This window comes from Branchiostoma floridae, chromosome 4 (assembly GCF_000003815.2).
Source record: "Branchiostoma floridae strain S238N-H82 chromosome 4, Bfl_VNyyK, whole genome shotgun sequence".
Classification (NCBI taxonomy): Eukaryota; Metazoa; Chordata; class Leptocardii; order Amphioxiformes; family Branchiostomatidae; genus Branchiostoma; species Branchiostoma floridae.
Window position 1 is genome coordinate 27,019,513 of NC_049982.1, and position 7,917 is coordinate 27,027,429.

The 7,917-nt window shown below is 41.1% G+C and overlaps 1 protein-coding gene and 1 long non-coding RNA gene across 3 annotated transcripts in view; one reads left to right on the forward strand and one right to left on the reverse strand.

Moving 5' to 3' along the window:
• The window catches only part of LOC118414413 (transformer-2 protein homolog beta-like), a 119,684-nt gene that overhangs the window by 90,453 nt on the left and 21,314 nt on the right, over positions 1-7,917 (forward strand). The window lies entirely within an intron of this gene.
• LOC118414421 lies at positions 2,031-4,385 on the reverse strand. The gene is made up of 5 exons (XR_004830966.1): positions 4,296-4,385; positions 3,604-3,702; positions 2,636-2,734; positions 2,312-2,383; positions 2,031-2,128 (listed from the first exon to the last, which is right to left on the reverse strand). It is a non-coding gene; the product is annotated as an uncharacterized LOC118414421 (long non-coding RNA).

Below are 7,917 nucleotides of genomic sequence, written 5' to 3' on the forward strand. Positions count from 1 at the left end.
TCGATATTATACATCTATGAAACGGAACACGTCAGTTATATGTTTTCAATTTGTCACAGTATTTTCTCTCTTGTGCAGGAAACATTTCCAAAGCACTAACAAAAACACAAGTGAATAATAGTTTCTCATTATAAACACTATCTCTATATATATGTATACGCGCAAATTCATATACTGTAACATTGTACCTGTTGCGAAATGCTACAAAGTACCAGTCCTAAGAAACACGGGTAAACGCAGCAGTTCCCAAATACTAGAAAAACAGTCATAATGGAGGTGCATATAACAAAATGTGCGATATTCTAATGAATACCTTATCTTCATAACTAATAAAGACATTTCATACTTCTTTTGTGGTCATTGTAGAGGCTTCATATTGGAGATATATTGGTTGCTTGAGGACAGGGGAATACAATCTTATGTCGAGACTCACTTAGTATAATATTGCAATAATGGGAATACAAGGGACCCAACTCTCCTTGTCCGAAAAAAACTTCAACTGTCTTAAATATCAACATGTAATGACGTTGATATTAATACTATGGATGGAGTTAGGTATCAGACTCGTGTACTTATATCATTCTGAAACTGCATTTTGTGATTTATACCAATCAACTTCTAAAATGTTAGGTAAACCCGTTTTTTTTGGGGGGGGGAGGGGGCGAAATCGCTAAAGGGGGGGCGAGATAGGGGGGTGAGAGCAGTAGCTGGGGAGGGCGAGATCGCTAGTGATTTCGCCCCAGGGAGGGCGAGATCATGGGGCGTGGGGGCGGGGGCGAGATCGCTGTGACACCAGTTCATATGAGGAAGATTTCTGGTCCTATGGCAATGACAGTCTGTCCTGTTCACACGCGGACCCGGGACTCCATCAACTAGCTGTTATTTCCTCATATGCCTCCTTCTTTCTCACTGCTTCCATTTTACTTATGTTAGTATCTGATCAGAGTATCATTCCATATCAGCAGTAAACTTGACCAGCGACAAAACTCAAATGTACGATCAGGTTGTGGAAGCTCGCAGAATGATGGAGGCATTCAGGCTGATCGCTGAAGGTGTGTAGCAGGAAGGCTACAACAGGACCAGCAGCTGGTACAGAAAAATATCTCCAAGTCACCAGGGTTCACAACAATGCCACTGACACGCAGCAGCGACTTGCAGTTGGTTTGTGTAAAAAAAAACTGTCCTAAGCAACTTTCCTACGACAATCATCATAATACAAAGTGCTTTGAGAAAATCATGCCTCAGACTCAACCTCTGACTGTTTAATGCTGTAACATTTAAGGCTGTGCATTAAGCAGACAATACAAGTGGTTTTGAGCAGGTCAGAACATCATGACCAGCATTTAGCTTCAAAGTGGTGCAATAGACATAAAATGCCTCTCAACATTATTTCTTTCAGTCAGAAAGCAATATAAGTCTTTTTACACTTTATCCATTAATGCTTATCTATAATTATGTATAATTATCTATAATTATATATAATTATCTATAATCATGTATAATTATATATAATTATGTATAATGGGTATGGGGGCTAGGCATGATTATGAATAATTGTTATAAATGGTGCATATAACTATGAATAATAATCACAAGATTTATATATTTTATGTATAATGGTCATCAGCATTATATATAATCATGTATAATGGTGAAATGGGTTATATATAATTATGTATAATGGTGAAATGGTTATATATAATGGTGAAATGGGTTATATATAATTATATATAATGGTGAAATAGGTTATATATAATTATTTATAATGGTGAAATGGGTTATATATAATTATATATAATGGTGAAATAGGTTATATATAATTATGTATAATGCCCCAAAATTGTATATAATTATATATAATTATAGTATAATTGGACTAGTCCCAAGGGACTCATTGACGCTTTCCGCATATTCATTACACTTTGGTATGTACTCAATAAAAATATGAAGTTGATCGGGTAAAGCATTTTGGAGTTATGGACTTGAGTCCAGAATTAGAGTGTTTTTCCATAATTAAAAAGACGCCTGTTTGATCCTTTATTTTACTTTCAAAAATACGTGTTTGCTGGAAAGATACATCTCACCAATGAAGAGATGATTTGACCATCGTCTGCACGGATTCCTCACCCTGCAGGAAACATGAACTTTTATTTTAACTGTAACATGAATTAAAACTTTAGAATTCTACAAACGTCAATGTGATATTTCAAGCAACCCGTAAAAACAATGTGTTGACATAAGATGTACCACGTAGTAAAAAGTTTTATCACGAGCTACGACTGTGTTACTAATAGGTATGTTTTGGGCTTACTTTGAACAACTGGAAAACCTTCAGCACGTCCTCTTGTACTGCAAGCTCCTCTGCTGTCTTCTTCTTCTGTAGCTAAAGTCAATACACCTCATCAAGCTACTGTTGACACTTAGCGTCATCGTTGCATAATAATTGGTTTTTGTTTTTAATGCTCAACTTTGCAAGAGGGTGAGATGATAATGCTTGTAAATTGCCTTTTGGTTTATTTAAACCTAGGTCTAATATTAGAGTAGAACTACAAAATCCAAATCAGATAAAAAGCAGAAGTTAGAAGTCTATATAGTGATTTCCCTTTCTCCACTGATATTTGATAAAGTCACTTACCCTGGAGCCCCTAATGAAGGTGTTGGCTCCAGCCTTCAGCAGTGCTCTGACACACTAGGGGTGTCCATTTTCTGCCGCCTTGTGAAGGGGGGTCTGATTCTGTAGGTACAGCAAAATGGTTCACAGTACAATGGTCAATTACATTTAAAGTTTACCAAAAGATTACATCCGTTAAAAACATGGTCAGTAATAATGTTAACCGGTTTTCTAGGAAAGAAATCCCAAAGCATTGGTTTAGCAAATTGCTAGAGAAGAAAATATTCTAAAGGTAAACTGTATTTACATGCAGAGATTCTTTTATATATGCAGATATTTGGATTTATGTCATACCTGTGACGCGAAAACGTTCGATACCGGTGTTCCGGACCGGGCCATAACTTCCGTATCGCACAGGTTCGAAAGGCGTATCACACAGGCTTTCTTCGAGTAAATCAACCGTTTCTAGCAGGCCGAGTACGGCACGGTTGGCAGTTCGAATACCTGATTCGGACGTTGGAACATTGCTTATGCAACACTTTTTGTTCGAGGGCACCAAATTTGTTCAACTTCTGGCGCATTTCGCATGAAAACATGGGTTTTCTCAGGTGGTTCGGCCATCGGGTGATCCGACTAGCGGTCGGGCTGGTACCTCGGGTGATACGAAATACACCGTGTTTTATTCTATATGTACATTAGTATTCTGTATGTATATTACTAAGTTCTAATGCACATGCACAGTAACCTTTGTATAGATAGAAACATGCCTGGCTACCAAGGACCGTTACAGTTAAACTCATGCCAATACAGACATGTCACTTGTCTTGATGTAACATTTAGTTATGAGTTAGTCATGTGCAGTTCCTGTGTCTTTAGTTCGTTATCTGGTAGCCAGGACAACAGACAGACGCCTTATTGTCATTATTATCATTTTCTACGCTAACACACTAAAGCTCAGGACAGGGGTAGTTAGACAGAATCAGCAAACTTACCGTGGAGCTTCTTGAGTCAACTGCCGCTCCAGCTGTGAGTAAAGCTTGTACAATTGCTGTGTGGCCATTCCGTGATGCAAAGTGGAGACCAGTCCATTTCTGTACATAGACAAGTGTAGAGAAGCAACATGTAAGGCCAGACACGTACTTGTTCCGTAGCGTATTGTGTAAGGACGTAGATGATATAACCATAATAATTGCTAGCAAAATGAAATTACCTAATATAAAATAATCAAAGAAGGTAATTTCTGCGTGTCACCGATCTTGTGCCCTTGGGAAAGGCACTTTACACGACTTTCCTCACTTTACTCAGGTGAAAATAAGTACCTAGCTTCGGCTAGGGCCGTCCCTCGGATAGGACGTTAAATGAAGGTCCCTTGTATGGGAAGAGTCACACCCTATGCACGTTAAAGAACCCCCACATGTGCGATGGTGCGGTGTGCGATGGAGCAAACCCTTCTGTCTGGAGTTGGTGATTCACTTCAAATCACCCGGATGGAGGCCTGGCGAACCTCTGTCTCGTATCAGCCACACGGTGATTTACATCATTCACCCGGACGGCAGACCTGTTGCATCCCCGTCTCGTATTCAGCTAGACCCCGTAAGGGACGGTATAACCCCAACGGTGCTGTAATACACCGCATGACTATGACTGACTGACTGACTGACAACAAACAGACATGTTGACTCACGTGGCCGTCTGCAGCATTGACATCGACTCCCCCGGCTAGGAGCTGCTGAACTCTGACCTCGTCACCCAGCCCGGCGGCATCTATTAGCTCCTGTGGAACAGAAACATCCGACAAACTCGTTGTATGTCCTGGCTTCTTCAAATGAGTGAAATCATGTTTCAATGATATTGTTAGTGTCATCTATTTGTTGAGTTTTATCGAGAAACCTTTAACCCATTTGGCATGATCATAATTCTACCCGGCGTCTATTGCTTGAAGCTGCACTTCCATATTTGATGCAGTCTTGCGCTGTATTCGTTTATCTAAACTGCCAAGAAGGGTTCACCAACCTTTTCTTTCTCCATTGTTCTCCGTAGTTCTGCTGTTTCCAAACACACCGGGGCCTCCTGATGGTGCCGCAAATCCATTAGGCGAGATTTAGTATATTCCTTCTCTGTAAAAGATCATGGAAAGTGAGGATAATGTTTTCCATCTAGATTAATAGAACTGCACTCTGGCTTCAACCCTGCTCGCGTTTTTAGCCACTAGCTCAGCCAATGATAATTGTGATGTTTATAGAGAAACTCACTTTGTACTTCGTTCATGATAAACAATAATATGCATAATGGTACATTTACACTATACATTTTAGACGCTTCTTACACCTCCTGAAATTGAATTAAACATTGTAACATTGACGAAGTATCATAAATCAAGCAATAAGCACTGACAGATGTTGCCAGGCAGGTTTTAAAATGCACGTGTTTAAAGTTACCCCATTGTGCATAAAGTCGACATCTGTTGTAGTCGGGATGTATGGAGAGCGTCCCTATCCCCTTGGTGCATTATACAATAATATATGAGATGACCGCAATGCTACCTTACTTCCTGAAATTGAATTTTTCATCGTAACATTCATGCATAGATAAAGTATCATAAATCATGTAGTAAGAGTTGGCAGGTGTTCAGACGCCTCTCGCCTGGCATAAGTCAACACACACACACACACACACACACACACACACACACACACACACACACATTTTAGTATTTTAGTTACAAGGTCAGATGGTCACAGGTGCTTTGTTAGGTACCGTAACAAGGTAAACAGAATTGTATTCGCTCTTTATCTCGCTGGGAGTGAAATTAACCTCATACAAGAGATACCGAGCATCCTTAAAGCTGTACAGGTGACCCCATAGCACAGCTATCGGTACAAAATACACGAAAACTTTTTAAAACGCAGCGCCATTTTGGTCCACGGTCAGACTGTCACCGGTGCTTTGTTAGGTGCAGGTACAATCTAAACAACACTGTCTGCTCTTTCCTTTCGCGTTCACAGTGAAATGAACAAGATAAAAGAGATACGGGGTATCCTTAAAGCAACACAGGTGTTTCTTAGGTATATATCTTCTCTGTTGTTTAGTAAGTTTACTTGAACGTCAGTGGAGTAAGAAGGTAGCCATGAAACAGCAGGCGTCACGCATTGACTCCTTCGTGTACGTGTACGCACAGGAGGGAGTTGGCAGCAAACAATGCACTGAGATTTAGTTTCAAATACAGTGTGAGAGACAAACTGGCTCTATGTTTATCGTTTTGTACTGGATAACACCAGTAGTAGGTTATGGAAAGTAGGGAGTAAGGTGCTTATGTTATACTGCATAAAACACAGAAGCAGTGCCATTGGTTTCTTTGTCATAGTTCTTGTGGTCCTTCTACAGCCTAGATATTTTTGTCGTCACTAAAGCTTAATGAGAAACCGCACAACACAACTCATCCATCCTTGGTGTAACATGAGAGCTAAACATTATAACATCGTCTGAAGTTTATACACTTACCTCAATCTGGTGCTTAGAGTCCTGGAGGGAAGGCAATAAAGTATATCACTGTATGAAACTCTTCAAAAGTGCAGTGTGTGGCCTGTTTGTTACAATTCATCAAACAAGAACTTGCGTGCAGGTACTACGACGAGGTAAACAACGCTACATGTATGTTTGCTCTACAAATGTCCGTCAGTGCCTCAAGAGTACCCCTTACATGTATACAGTACCCTTAGGGGACAATTCGTGTTCCAGACTGAAATTTAGATGCTGTGTGGTATAAGGCTCCTGGGTACTGCAGTAGAACTTGCACCTTTTATATGTGCTCTGGACAGAATCGTGATATTTAATGATATATAGCTATTGGACTCGGTAAAAAGTTGTATAGGTTCGGGTTAAGTTTAGATTTATATTAGGGCTGACAGGTGCGTTGCCACGAGAGCCGACAGGTGTAACAATACAGGTGTTGCCCGTATGAAGCCGTACGGATATCTGGTGTCACTTGAGGTCAAAAACATCTGCCCTACTGACGTCGTCAAGGACGTGTGACAACAAGTCTACAGTTAGTCTCGCCCTGCGTCAGTAAACACACAGACGACGCCCCCCTCCTCAAACATACACCACTAAATACACAGAAGCGCTAAACGTTGACGTTGGATACATGAACATATAGGGTAAACAGCACTGTGTCTGCTCTTTTAACATGTTTTCACAGTAAAATGAACCGAAGAAAAGAGCTACAGAATATCATTGAAGATGTACAGGTGTACCCTAGATGGATGTCATCCCCGTCATTCCTCAACTTACCTGACATAACGTCAAGGAGAGTAAAAAAAAAGAAGGCATGAACTTTCATGGGACACACATCTGTGTATAATACAACATAAGAGTAAAACTTGCTAATGTAATAGTCCTGGGAAAACACCTATGGGGCGTTTATTAAGGGTGCGGAGGGATGTTGATCTGTCTCCAAGACAGGGACCTCATGTCTATAATGCGCGACAGGGTCATCTGAAGGTACTTCATAGTGTCACCAGATGGAGGACTGAACTGAACTGAGGGAGGTTCTTATCTTACATTGCATGAATAAGACGAGCATTGCCATTGGTTTCACCTCTATAACCTGCGTGGTCCTTTGTTTCAGATACGGGGCCCGTGGGTCTAGCGGGGCACAGACATACACGCGCACAGAAAATATCTCACTTTGACTTCAAATTTCCTTAAACACACTGACGTTGGACCCAAGGCTAGGTCTGTCAGTACTTCATGAGTACGTCCTTGCACAATCTTTCGGGGAGAATCCCAGTTCAACACGCAAATTCGGATGCTGCGTGGTACAAAAATACGTTTCAACCTTAAGAAGCTGCTTGTAGGAACTTTTGTCCCAGACTCTGACTTAAGGTGGTCATTTTTCTCTAAAATTAAGAAGGAATCTTACATGAACCCTTAAATGGCTGTATGTATATCAGCCTCAGAAGACTTCTCTGACTTACCCTAATGTGTTCGTTGGAAGATTGCGAGGTTGTGACAGTCCGTAGGAACTTTTCTAACGGAGTCTGACTTCCGGGTAGGTCACCAGACGGCGACTCCCGGTAGCCTTTGTTATACTAATCATGAGACAGGTGTGCTGGACCAGCAGTATCCAAAGCGGCGCCAGGCGGCGCTTCATGCGTACAGGCTACGATGCTACAACGTGCGTTGAAATAAAGCCCAAAATCACTCCGTACACGTTCTCAGGGCTGCTATTTGTGTATAACGAACCGAAAACAGTACAGTGTGCGGTTTGGAATCTGGGTCGGGCTCTCATATGAGCTAGTGCGTCG